At 48.9% G+C, this 13,817-nt stretch overlaps 1 long non-coding RNA gene across 6 annotated transcripts in view; it reads right to left on the bottom strand.

Moving 5' to 3' along the window:
- Positions 1-5,256: 5,256 nt before the first annotated feature.
- LOC102155344 overlaps positions 5,257-13,817 on the bottom strand; it is a 39,951-nt gene continuing 31,390 nt past the window's right edge. For 3 of the 6 annotated variants that reach the window (XR_005357756.1, XR_005357757.1, XR_005357754.1), the window contains 2 exons: positions 5,484-5,666; positions 5,257-5,411 (listed from right to left, as the gene is read on the bottom strand). This is a non-coding gene — a long non-coding RNA (uncharacterized LOC102155344). Of the gene's footprint in view, positions 5,412-5,483; positions 5,667-8,919; positions 9,061-13,370; positions 13,440-13,817 lie in introns of all 6 variants that reach the window. The other 3 variants (XR_005357759.1, XR_005357758.1, XR_005357755.1) reach the window with 3 other exon arrangements.

Below are 13,817 nucleotides of genomic sequence, written 5' to 3'. Positions count from 1 at the left end.
AACTGAAAAAAAATAGCACACTCCCACCCAGTCCCAAAGAGAACCTTGGTTTCCAGGAGATGTTAACAAAGTGTCAAGCTCCTAGCAGTGGGTGGGACGGGACACTAACCCTCTGTCCAAATAAGCAAACTTCCTCCCTGAACCCAGAATCCTTGTCCCACATGCCTGGTTCCAATTTGCTTCCTGTTTTTGGCCCTCCCAGAAATACATCTTACGGCTCTTTTTACTTGCAGCTCCTCACCTTGAAAAGCACAGATTTGCAAGTGTGAGTAGCTTAGCAGGGAGACTAATCCAGCAGGCATTCAAGACACTCAGGCGCGAAGAAATTCATCTCCTCGGAAAATTTCCATCGCTAGCACTTTTTTAAAAAGTTTCCAAGATAAATGAGTTTTTACTTATAAGACTAAGGGCTCCATTATTTTTCACTTTGCTGCTTCCAAGGAGCCAAGAAAATTGGTCATGCACCTGGCCAGCTGATCCAACCTCAAAAATCTTCTGACCTTAATGAAAAGGGCCCGATTTTTCCTCCCCTTTAATGAATGTTGCTTCTCTTCTTCCCGGCAGCATTCAGCGTGTGGGGCGGACAGGCCCGGTGGCCAGGTCATGCAAATGGGCAGGAACACCTGATTCTCCAGGATTCCTCTTACTGCCTTCAATCCAGGGGTCCCCCGCTCTGGAGGGCTTGGGAAGGGGAGCAGATGACTCAGCACCCATCTCCAGGGGGCCAAACAACAAGTACATTCTGATGTGGATTTGAATGTTTATATAGGTATGTGTGCGTATGTGCGTGTGCGTGTGTTAAAAGGCCAAAATCTTAGAGACTGCTTGAAGGTGTCATAAAAGCTAATTCAGGTGGGAAACTCCCTGGAAAAGAATTCTCCTGCTCTACAGATGCCTCCATCCTGTCTTTCAGAACCTGGGAGAGCATAGCGAGGATTTGGGTTGTGGCCTACAGGCAGAATTTGCAATTTCCCAAAGAATAAATCACAGCCCCCCAGGCTAGAACAGGCAGGTGCTATGAAATCTGTCTGATAGGTCAACTTCAAGGTGATCTGCCTGCCACATCTTCCCTCTGCTCAGCTAATCTCCCAGCACACCTTTGGTGCCTGGTAAAGGTAAATCATTATGACTAAGTGTATGAAGCAGGAGGGTCTTTGCACACCTGTAATTACTACCCGACAAGTCTCTGCACAACCTGGGAGTTTCCCAGAGGTACAGCGGGGCTGTTTCTGGAAATGGGAAGTCAAGGTGGGTCCTCCAGGCAACATCTGGCTGCAGGTACCAGAATTCAAACTTACAGAACTGGATGTATGTTTTGTTACATGGCTGGAAGACTCAGCGTCGAAGTTCCCAGGCTTGTAAGCTGTGATAAACCTGACTGAGATGCTCACCTCTACCTGTAAATATCTCAAAATAAATAATGCATAATTCCCTTAAAGCAGCACTGTCCCACAGAAATATAATGTAAGCCACAGAAGTCATTTTAAATTTTCTGGTACCTATGTTAAAAAAAAAAAAAAAAAAGGAACAAGCCAGGGACACCTGGGTGGCTCAGTAGTTGAACATCTGCCTTTGGCTCAGGCCTTGATCACGGGGTCCTGGGATCGAGTCCCGCATTGGGCTCCATGCAAGGAGCCTGCTTCTCCCTCTGCCTGTGTCTCTGCCTCTCTCGTGAATAAGTAAGTAAGTAAATAAATAAATAAATAAATATCTTTTTAAAAAAAGGAACAAGACTAATTTGAAATGATGTAACTCTATCGACAAAACATAAAAATATTTAATATAAATATTTAAAAATCATTTGTGAGATATTTTTATCCTTTTTTTATTCCTTTTTTTTTTGTTTAAATCCAAGGGCATGTTATATTTATGTCACATCTGAATTTGGGCTAGCCACATATCAAGTTCAAATAGCCAGCCACAAGGGACACATGTACTGTGTCACACAATAGTCTCACACGGTGATATTTCTACCTTACAAAATTTTGACTTCCTGTGAATGTTTCATATAGAAAAAAGAAATTGTGATCACATGACATTTTATTTGATTTAAAGTCCTAGTGCTCAGGATGCCCAGGTGGCTCTGTGGTTGACTGTCTGCCATGGGCTCAGGTCATGATCCCAGGTCCTGGGATGGAGTCCCACATCCGGCTGCCTGCAGGGAGCCTGCTTCTCCCTCTGCCTGTGTCTCTGCCTCTCTCTGTGAGTCTCTTGTAAATAAATAAACAAAGTCTTTCTAAAAAATAAATATATAAATAAAATCCTAGTGCTCTTAATAAAATAAGAATTGTGAAGCTTCTTTTGACTAGTACCAAGTAGGTCTGAAGCCCAGACTTGGTGAGCACTTTCTTTCAAGTGCTGATAATTGCAGTCAAATCATCATGACTTAAGCTAATCATTGTGTGTCTCTTGCAATAGTGAAATAAATAAAACCAGGTTCCAACTGCGTGATCCCTTAGGGCTGTTCACCCGCGTTTGGTTGAGTACATGTGCTGTCTGCCTGGGACCCTGGGCACGGAGACTGCGCTCAAGGAGGTGAGAGTCTGCAGGGATATAAGACTCTGGGTCTGGATCCTTTTTTTTTTTTTTTTTTTAATTTTTATTTATTTATGATAGTCACACAGAGAGAGAGAGAGAGGCAGAGACATAGGCAGAGGGAGAAGCAGGCTCCATGCACCAGGAGCCCGATATGGGATTCGATCCCGGGTCTCCAGGATCGCGCCCTGGGCCAAAGGCAGGCGCTAAACCGCTGCGCCACCCAGGGATCCCTGGGTCTGGATCCTAAAGCGTGACTTAGAAGTTCTGCCAGGAGGAAGGCAGGAAGGAGGAGGACAGGAAGGTAGGAGGAGATACTGAGCCTGGAGCCACCCTGCAGTCAGGAAAGTGCAGGACTAGGAAGCACAGACAGAGCAGTTTGTAGAAGGGACAGTCTAGAGCCTCGCTGTCTCACTGCAACACAGCACAAGCCACACGTGACAATTTATAGTAGTTACCTTAAACACTAAAAAGAAATGGGTATGTGAATTTTAATAACATTTTATCTAACCACTTTATAGAAATTATTGTTTCCACACGTGTCATATTCTACCTTAAAAAAAAAAGAGTTTATTTTTTATTCATGAGAGAGAGAGAGAGAGAGAGAGGCAGACACACAGGCAGAGGAAGAAGCAGGCCCCATGCAGGGAGCCGGATGTGGGACTCGATCCCAGGACCCCGGGATGACGCCCTGAGCTGAAGGCAGACGCTCAACCACTGAGCCCCCGGGTGGCCTCTACCTTCTTTGTTAGGTAAGCCCCAATGCTCTGGCCTAATGTAACTTACAGCCCCTCCCGGTTTGGAGCAGCCCTTTGTCGGCGCCCGCGCCACTGGCGGCTGGTGGTACCTTCTGTGGCTGCGCCCCTGCGCGTGGGTGTGTGTGTAAGGAATACGAGCTTCTGCTGCGAGTTTTGGGTCCACAAGGGAAGTCAGGGCAGCTTCAAAGGAGGGAGCTGGGGCTGAGAGGGAGTTGAAGTCACGCGTGTTTTCCGGGAGGGCGAGCCTGGGCCGGGCGCTGTCACTGGTGCGGCCTGCGAGCAGCGAGCTCCTCTCCCACGTTCCCGGGCGGCTGTGCAAAGAGCGTAGAGGCGAAACCGAGCGCCCAGGAACGTTTGCTACATTTTGCCAAGTGCCTGGACACCGGATCACAAGGGTGACCCAGAAAACAGCCAGTGCACCTGTGGGGGCGGCTTGGCCGGGAGCCGGCCGCCGAGGTCACCCGAGGTCACTGCCAGGCCGCGGAGCGAGCGCCGGGGCTGCCTAATGTGGAAATGCTTGGATGCGGAGCGGCGCGGCGCGGGCGGGGCGGGGGCCGGGGGCCGGGGGGCGGGGGCCGGGGGGCGGCGGGGCGGGGCCCAGCACAGGCCGCGCAGGGCCGGGAGCGCAGCGCCTGACTAAGCAGACGGGGCTGGGCGCCGGGGGGCGCCGCTGGGAGCCCCTGGGAGCCCCTGGGAGCCCCTGGGAGCTTGCCAAGACCCCGCTACATCTTTCCTAATAAGTCTGGCCCGGCCCGTGTCCTCTCGCTGCAGCTCGGCCTCTCCCTCGCCCTGATTTAAGAAGAGGGGGTGGGGTGCCGAGGAGAGGGAGAGCAGCCAAGCCGGCGAGAACTTGGAGCATGGCCCTCCTTTCCCCTGGCCTCCCCTCTCTGCAGCAGATCGGCTTTGTGAATGAAGGGAGCGTTTTCTCCAAGGTGGCTCTCTAACCCTTGGGCACGCGGGGCACGCTCCAGATGTTAAGCTGGGCTCAGCTGCTTCAGCCCGTGGGTTGGGGGTGGGCCTCCCCACATCCTTCTTCCTCCTCCTCTCCTCCAGTTCCTGCCTACCCCAGCCCGGGAAGGGCGCCACCCACCTAATTTCAGAAGGAGGTCACCCCCACCCCCACCCCCACCCCCAGCCAGTGGGTCTGGCTGGCGGATCCTGGGGACCCGAGCTGCGGCGGGGAGGTGCTTCCTAGCGGCTGTCTCAACCCCACACAAGGGAGGGCAGGGTTACAACACGTGTGTGTTTGGGTCAGGAGCACTTTTGAACTATGGCTCCAAGAAGGAACAGCCTGTACAGCCACTCTGGGTCTCCCAGCAACAAGGAATGTGCAATAGATTAGTCCTGGCTTGCAAAACAGTTTTTTTTTTTTTTTTTAAAGAGGTGCAGCCTGGTCTCTTTATAGGGTCCTGGAGCAAGGGTGGCTGGATTGAAAGCACCCTGACGGCCTGGACAGCAGAACACCAGCGTCACTCCCACTCTGGGCCTTGTGACCTTGGCTAACAGCCCTAGTAACACCATCGCAGTCTGGGTTCTGCCAACCTCTAGACCGGGGTTGGTCTGAAGGTCAGCTCCCAGGGGACAAGGGCTCTCCCGCCTTTGGGAGAAGGTTACAAAGAATCATTTTCCTGCCCAAGGGCTTGTAGATGATTAACATGTTTCTGTTAACCAGAGAGTTAATAGTTATTCAAGCGCTCTTTGATAATGAGGGTGGAGGGGAGAAAATGAATGTGTTAGCCATTAATCGAGGGAAATGTCATAAAAGTTAGGATGGAAAACACAAAGTCTGGGAGAAGAATTCACAGGCAACCCTGGTGGGAAGGAGGAGGACAGAGAGCAGAGTGAGGCCATAAAGTTCATGCATACTTAGAGCGGGGCTCTTTCTTTTTTTTCTTTTCTTTTCCTTGTTTCATTGCTCCAAAGAAGCAGAGTAGAGGCTAACAAAATAACAAGCACAGGCACATTACAAATAAAGCTGGGTTTATTGGCTTTGCTGCTCCAGCCTCCCACAGCTGAGGCCTTCCCCTGTGTGATTTCTTCTTTAAGTCCCTTCGGGAGGAAGGAGCGGAACCCAGGCTCTCGTGCTGGAAGAAAGTAAGGGTGTCCAGGAGGCCCAGGCTGAAAGGGGCCATTGGCCAGTGCCGTGGTCCCTGACCCAAATCACCCCACTGGGCCCTAGAGTGACCTCACCTGGAGGAGAGGCTGCCCATTCCCTGCCCTGGAGATGAGCAGCAGTAGCCTCAGCTTCTTGCAGCGATGTCCCAGCATCCATGAATGCTTTCACAGCCAGCTTGCCTGGGAATCGGGAAGACATAGGGACAAAATTCTGCTTTGCACAGACAGCTTCCAGGCACCGCTGACAGCGGGGTGACTCTGTGAGGGATGAAGAGGAGCTTTAGAGATATGGTGTTCTTCTGGGACCACCATGCAGAATGGACCCTTCTCTCTGTGCAAAGCTAGCATAAGGTACTTGCATGATAAAAGCCAGATCCTGCCCTCAAAGGGCTTATAGTCCATTAAGGTGAGAAAATCTTTGGCAAGTCTTGGAAGAGCAGGACACACTGCTATGCTGCAGAACAAATTCAAAGAGAGGAGCCCCCCCCCCCTTTATTGCTAGGCTGGTCCTGGAGCTCATGGAGCTGCATTGAGCTGAGCTCTGAGGCTGGATGAGACTTTGACAGGGAAAAAATGGGAGAGACAGAAGAATGGCAGGACATTTTTAGGGAAGAGATCTAACTGGAGCAGAGAGGCGAGAAGAAAAGAGATGATGTTTTAAAGTGAAGTTGAGGCCTCATCTGTGAGAAAGCTCGCATGCTCCACTCCATCTACCTTGCTCACTGGAACGTTGGAGAAGGGTATGGAATCACCAAAGTGGACATGGTGAGGGAGGCAAGGCTGAAAGATGAGAACAAGCGGGTCAGCTGGGAGGCCACCAGGGTGGCCCAGACCATGATCGAGGGGCCTGGAAGGCAGATGCATTCGGTGTCAGGTGATGGCTGGGAAGTCAGAAAGGAGAGAGCGCACAGGTTTCCAAGACAGCAAGTGATGGAGGGTGCCAGCTGGGAATTGGGACTATGTCATCTCGGGGACTCAGGCTGGGGAGGGGAGCCCAAGGCTTCTGCCTTCTGTCCCCTTGAAGGGAAAGGATCAAAGAGTGAAGATCACAGACCTTTGGGAGCAACAGGGGCAGGGGGGACGCCAGCCAGGAGATCTTGAGAGTGTGATGGTGGTGTCAGGAGCACGGGGGCCAGGCCATCTGCCAGGAGTGTGGCAGGGAAGGGAGAGGGCTCACAGGTCAGGAAAAAACTTCCACAACTCCTGGGAAGGAGTCAAGTCACAAGAGGGGCCAAGGACAGCAGCTGTGGACCTATGGGCCCAGTGGGCCAGATTATCTGGCTCTTTCTAGCATCCCAGAAGTCCAGACAGCCCAGAGTAAAAGCCATTTATTTACTTCACTTCTTGAAGGGTTGACTGTGGGCCGAGGGCTATTCTAGGAAGTGCAGGGAACTGGCGAGTCAGAGATAATGTTCCCTGTCCTTGCTGAGCTCATGGCAGACCCGAGACAACAAAACAGGTGGCTGCCATCTCGGTTCTGCGCGTCAGACTGACCCCTGGAGACTTGCAGCATGACAGACTCCTGCCAACTGCCCAACAACCCGCCACCCATGCCACCAAAGGAACCTCTTAGGACAGGGCACGAGCAAGTGTGTTTTTTGCAGGCTGATTCGAATGTGCAGCCAGACTTGAGCATCCCTACAGCATAGCATCATCATGAGTCCAACTGCCTCGATTTCTGTTCCTGCCCCTTACAAAGTATATGTGTGTGGCCACTCTTGACTCCATTTCCTCATCTGCAAAATGGGATAATAACAGCATCTTTTTCATAGGGTTATAGTGACAATTGAACATAATCATTCATATAAAACCTTGAAAAGCAGCCTAACACAGAGCAAGTGCTTAGTACATGTTGGCTGTCAGCTAGATGGCAATGCTGCGGTGATGGTTGTGGGTGACACAGTGCTGGGGAAACTCAGATGGGGAATCTGCCCAAGGCCTGACAGTCAGGAAAGACTTTCTGGGGAAGGTGACTTTTGGGCTGAGACACTCCGAGAGTAAGAGGTTAGCCAAGCCAGAGTGGATGAGGGTGAGATGGGGAAGGGGGTCACATTTCAGGCAGAGGGAACAGCATGTACAGAGTTTCCAGGAAGCAAAGCCAAAAGCACAGAAGGGACAGGAAGTAGTTTGGTGAGACCAGAGTCCAGGGAGAGGCCGGACTGCAGAGGGAGCGGGAGGAGGACGGGGACCAGCAACATGTGAATTTTATCCTGAGGCCGCCAGGGAGCATCTGCATGGTTTGAGCAGGAGAATGATCTATGTTTTAGAAGCATCTCTCTTGCCGCAGTTTGAATGTGGAGTTAGAAGGGAAAAGCCTAGAGAATGAGGCGAGCTTGGGGGGCGGGGGGGGAGGTTGACATGATCCCAGTGAGGGAGACCAGTGGCCTGGACCCTGAAAAACCACAGAAGACAGTGGGGGGGACAAAAATGGGCAAACTGAGATGTCCCTGGACAGCTGATTGGACGTAGGAATGAGAGAGACAAGCTGACCAAGGTTGATGCCCAGGCTGGGCATCCTGATGGCAGTACCATCACGGTGAGAAAGGGAACATGGAAGAAGAGCAAGTATGGGGGGTGCCTGGGTGGCTCAGTAGATTGAGTGACTGACTTCTGATTTCTGCTCTGGTCATGCATGATCTCAAGGTCATGAGTTCAAGCCCCGCATCGTGTTCTACACTCAGCAGAGTTTACTTGAGATTCTCTCTCTCCCCTCTCTTTCTGCTCCCCTCCACTTGCTCTCTTTCTTTCTCTCTCAAATAAAGAAATAGAGAAATCCTACAAAAAAAAATTTTGGAGAGGGAATGATGAATTCAGTCTCAATGTGTTGAGTTTTCAGTGCTCATGAGATGTCCTGGTGGAACTGAGTGTCCCGGTGGGCAGTTGGACATCAGGGTTTGAAGCTCAGGAAATATGACTGGTTGCAGATATGTTTTGGAACAATTAGAGCCAAGGCAGGATGATGTTCAGCAAAGAATCAGGAGACGTGGGAAGGCGTTCCATGTGTTCAAGGAGCACTATTAAATGGACTGAACATCATCTAGAGTGGAGAGTGAGGTGAACAAGGTCAGAAAGAGTTTCTGGCAAGTGGTGGCAGTGATGGAAGTCTGTAGTCAGAGAGGGAGTCCTCTGAGTCCAGAATTTTTGAAGTGAGACGATTCTGAGTGACCAAGACGTAGCCACCTGTATGACCAAGAAAGGGCAGGAGGAAAGTGAGTGGTTGAACTATGATTGGCACTAAGCCTGCCCAGGACACCCAGAGAGGAAGAGTGTCCTAGATATGGCCCTCACTGGGGGTATGATGTGGTGGCCCCAGAGGATGACAGCAAGGACAAAGATTGTGTGATAATCATGGATGATCAAGACACTTTGGACAGTGGTGGCATGATACTGTGGAGGCCCCACTGAAGAGAGAGCCACCCTCCTCCCCTCCCAGACACTTAGAAAGACATGGACAAAGATATGAAAGCCTTTGGACCCAACCCCTCCATACACTTCCTGCAGGAGCACTGACCAGGAGCGCTGACTTCAGGAGGCATATCCCAAGAGCATGTGACAGTGGACTCATCTCCTGGTGTGGACAAAGAGAGATGGCTTCTCTCCTGAGCTCTGTGTTTCTGACTTGCTCCATGAATGAAAGCCTTAGATTTTCCATCTGTTAAATTGGATAGTAATTCTTGACATCAGCTTGCCTTACTTGGACGGTATGAATATAAATTTTTTCCCAAGTGCTCCGGGTTCACAGTAAAAGGAACTAACTAGACATAAGTGCACTCACCACTGTTTTTTTGTGGACACCTATCAATTTAAGTGCTAATAATAATAAATTTTTCTATCTTTGCTGAGAGATTAAAAGAGCACGAATCCCACAAGACCTTGGTTCTAGAATTCTCTGCTATGTAAAATCTCATTGAAGAAAAAGGTCTAAGGGTATACGCAGGGCAGATGGAAAGAACTATCTCTGGAATTGTTTGTTTTTTAAAATCCCTTTCCCTGAACCATCTAGACTAGAGCATTCAGCACAGAAGAATGAAAATGAAGATGAGTAATGTTTTGGGACCATGTATAGACAGAGGTAGATTCCACATTCATGCACTCATTCACTTATTCATTTATTCAATAAAAATTTACAGAGCATTTATCATGGGCTCTCTACAAAGCATCCAACCACCAAGCCCAAGGTTTGGTCACCACTGTTTGACTCCAGAACCAGCTGTCCCTGACTTAGATCTCCCACAGAATCAGGTTGTTTGCCTGGCACCCTCAGACTTGCTCACATTTTGCTCTCATTCCCCATGGTCCATGGGGCAAGGTGGCTGCCAGGTAAAAAGAAGTTGTTTTCTGGTGTGTGTGTGTGTGTGTGTGTGTGTGTGTGTGTGTGTGTATGTGTAAGAAAGAAAGCAGAGAGACAGAGATGGAGAGACCAACGGAGGGAAATAGAATAGAGTCACCAAAGACCACTGCTCTGGTATCGTAAGATGGGATTTCCTAGGGTGAGGTGTACAGTGAGCCTGTCCAGGTAAAATTTCCCATCTCCCTAAAGAGTATATAAGTGTCTCAAGCATAAGGATCTGAATTCCCTTGTCTTAGGAAGGGCTGTTTACACAGTAGGGGTTTATTGAATGGCAATTGAATAAATGATTGACTCAGTGAATTTGAGGAATAGATCATTCACTTTAAGCTCCTGCTGACGTAGACAGATGCCGAAGAGTCTTCCCTGTTCTTGTGCAATATGGCGGCCTATAGTTCCTTACCTTGACCAAAAGTGAAAGGCACAGAAGAACAGCTGCAAAAATGCCGTCCTTGAAGAGCCAATCCCTGTAAATCAATCCTAAACTTTGACTCAACTAAAGGGGCAGCCACTCGTCCTGGTTTGTAAAACTGAGTAGAGGAAGAACCCAAACAGAAATAACTCTTGGGTCCTGTGCCGCACCTCTTTCTGCTCAGGAGCTCAGAGAGGCTCGGGACCACCAGAGCATTCTGAACCTCTCAGGCTACCAGCTTCTGTGGCCAACGTGGGAAACCAGTGTTCCCTGGGACTCCTCTCTTGAGCATAGCCAACACATCTGTTCACCTTTAAGACCATTTTATGACCAGATCCACCCAACCACACAATGAGATGCCTCCCAAAACAGGGAGGGTGGGCCCCATATTTGCCTACAAAGTCTATGCCACCGCATGCCCAAGGCATTGTAAGAGGGATTCCCACCCTGGGTCAGTTACACCAGTCTGAAGCTTCTTTCATCTTCTGGGTTGGGGTCATGGGGCCTCTGGAAAGAATGTGGTGAGTCATAGACTGACCCCACAAGAAAGAACAATAGGTTGAAAAACACAATTGATTTGGTGTTTGGAGCCATCCTAACAGATCCAACGTGTGCAAGCTAATCCAATTCATGGGTCATTTGGACAGCTAAAAAAAATCGACCGTGGCACAGTTTCAGTGGCAGTGTATAGTAATGGCCTCAATTAGGCAGAGACGGCTGGTATTCTTGTTCTGCTTGTCTCCACCCTCATCCTCCTGAGCACTTTATGCATTGACTGAAATGTGCAGTTGGTACATGATGTGTGTGAAAGGCGCTTGCATAAAAGTGATTTTATGGCCCTGGCTTGGGTTTGTAAGCCAAGCAAACAGAAAAATCTCAGGAATAAAAGGAGCAATAAAATAATCACGTAACTCTTTGAACTCCCACTAAATACCACCTTTATTTCAAGGTGCTCGGTGTGTTTTGCAAACAAGTTTAGAACTGTCATTGTATCCCCCTTTTATCAGGGAAACTGAGTCACAGCGCAGTGAGGGCTTGAGAGCGCAAGTTTTGTTTCAAGAGAGAACTTTGGGAGACACCTCTGAGTTGGGCCAATGGGAGAGCACCCTCTGACCACGTCTTTGTTCTGAGCTTCAGTGTTTAGATTCTTATCCATAAGTGTCAATTTTACCCACAGAGCCTGACATAGCTGAACTCCAGTGGGTGGTTCATTGATTCTGGAGTTAACAATAGCAGTTTTCATGCTTATTGTACATCAGACACCTGCTCCCCCGCAACTTGCCACTGTCCTGTGAGGTGGGGATTGCTAGTTTCATGTGTAAATGGGATGATGAGGCATGAGGCTATTGGTACATTTGCAAAGGACTCACTACTGAAGGGGGCAGTGCTGGGGTCTAAGCTCAGAGCCTACCACTATGAGGACCAGGGACACTGACTTTCAAGAAAGAGGACCAGGGCAGCATTTTTGTTCAGAGTCAGAAATGCTAATGCATTACTCTAGTCTTGGAGGAATATTTCAGAATATGGAGAAGGCTGGGACAGAACTAGATAGGTTTCCCTCAGAGTCCAAGGAAACAGTTTGGGAGACAAACAGCTAATGAGCAAAACCACAAGGTGAGCCAGACAAGCATTTCTAAAATTATACAGGTATAAAGCACTCAAAAACAAAGTCATGGGCAGCCCAGGTGACTCAGCGGTTTAGCGCCGCCTGCAGCCCAGGGTGCGATCCTGGAGACCCGGGATCGAGTCCCACGTCGGGCTCCCTGCATGGAGCCTGCTTCTCCCTCTGCCTGTCTCTCTCTCTCTCTCTCTCTCTCTCTCTCTGTGTGTGTGTGTGTGTGTGTCTCTCATGAATAAATAAATAAAATCTTAAAAAAAAAGTCATGAAAGATTGTTAAAATGTTGGGGAAAATTCTAAAATACACATTGTTCTTGTTTTCTGTTTGGTGTGGGGTTTTCTACCATTTAAAATTGTCCCATTGAATGTATTTTAATTGTTCAACAGAGGGACAACTCAGCAGTTACAAATTTAGATACCACTGGCCCAAGCACCAGCCACTCTGGATTGTGTGGTCCTCAGTCACCTGCTGGGCACAACTATAGCCCCTAGTGTCTCCCCATGGGACTCCAGCTAGCTGAGCACCAACTCATTTCCCTCTCCTCTGGACACACTAGCCTCCATTTCCCAGACTCCCTTGTGGTCGAGTAAAGCCATGTGACTGGTTGGTTCTGGCCAATGGACTGTGGCTTCCAACAAATGCTCTTTTAATGTTCCTGGGCAATTCGCCACTGTCTTTCATTACTGTCAATCTCCTGGGTGTAAACAGCTAGGGTGACTGGTCTTGGAAGCCATGCACTGAGGATGGCAGAGCTTCCATCAGCCTGGAGCCTTAAGGAATGGGTAGAACAGAACTCCTTCCCCGAATCCTGCTACTGATCAAACGCAGTTGATTTGGTGTTTAGAGCCATCCTAACAAATAGACCCAACATATGCAAACTAATCCAATTCATGGGGTAGAAGCTGGTCATTTGGATGACTTAAAAAAAAAAATCGAACTCAGAACAGTTTCAACCACAGTTATAATATGTTATAAAATGTCATAAAATGTTAAAGTAGCTAGCATAACCTTAAACCAATAGAGCAATTTAGAGATAAGAATCCACCCTCTCCAGGCTAAAAATGAAAGGTTCTATAACATCTCCCTGTGACAGAACAGAAAAAACTTGGGGCACAGGAAGAGCCCATTATTTTATTCCTTTGTTGAGTTACTGGCCTGTGATAACACCCAGCTTCTTCAGTTCCCCTCCTGCATACTGAAGGAAGATGACAAATTGATTTTGTCTTGAAGCCATCTCTTTGTGATTGTGAGTCACTACCTGCATTGAGAAGGATTCTGGGGCCAAGTCAGGAAAGAGTACAATGATCTAGAAGCATCCTCTGCCAAGCACATGGAAAAGGGAGTGGCTACATATGCTCTTGTGTGGGCCAATGGCTGCCCAATACCTGCCCATGGACGGATTCCTTCAGAATCATTCGGGATGCATGGTAGCAGCTCAATCTCCATGTTGTATCCCTCACCCTCCCAAGATTTGCTGAATTAAAACCTGGGTGTGGACCCTGGAAATCTGTATTTTTAAATAATATTTCCATGGAGTTGTGAGAGTTAACTTTGTAAGCCTCCCGTAGCATGCAGGCACCTACCCAATTCACTGTAGCCTAGTAGTAGACTCCCTGGCAAGTCACCTCACCTCTGTGCCTCAGTCATCTTACCTGTAAATTAGAGATAACAATAGCACCTTCCTCATAGGGTTAGTAGGAAGACCAAATGAGATTCTCCATAAGAAGCACTCAACAAATATTATCTTTTATTCTGTTACCTTCTTCTGTGAGTCTGTAAGAGGCATGTTGCCCACTGCCACTGGTATAGGTGAAAACACTGTTTCCTAAGATTTCCAGACTCCCTGGACAGCATCCTCATACCCCCAGTAGTGGGAAAGGCAAAAGCATGCAGGGCTCTGGGGCACACGTGTCCTTTTCTCCCCACTCTCCCCTGCTGCGGGCAGCCTTTCCCCAACTCCACATGCAAGCTGTGTCAGGACCCTGGTTGGGCGGCAACCTGCTGACAGGAGTCTAGAGGAAGACCGGAGA

The sequence above is a fragment of the Canis lupus genome, chromosome 4, assembly GCF_011100685.1.
Source record: "Canis lupus familiaris isolate Mischka breed German Shepherd chromosome 4, alternate assembly UU_Cfam_GSD_1.0, whole genome shotgun sequence".
Taxonomy (NCBI): Eukaryota; Metazoa; Chordata; class Mammalia; order Carnivora; family Canidae; genus Canis; species Canis lupus.
The sequence above is the reverse complement of the archived record's forward strand: the minus strand, read 5'-3'. Positions and strand labels throughout refer to the sequence as shown.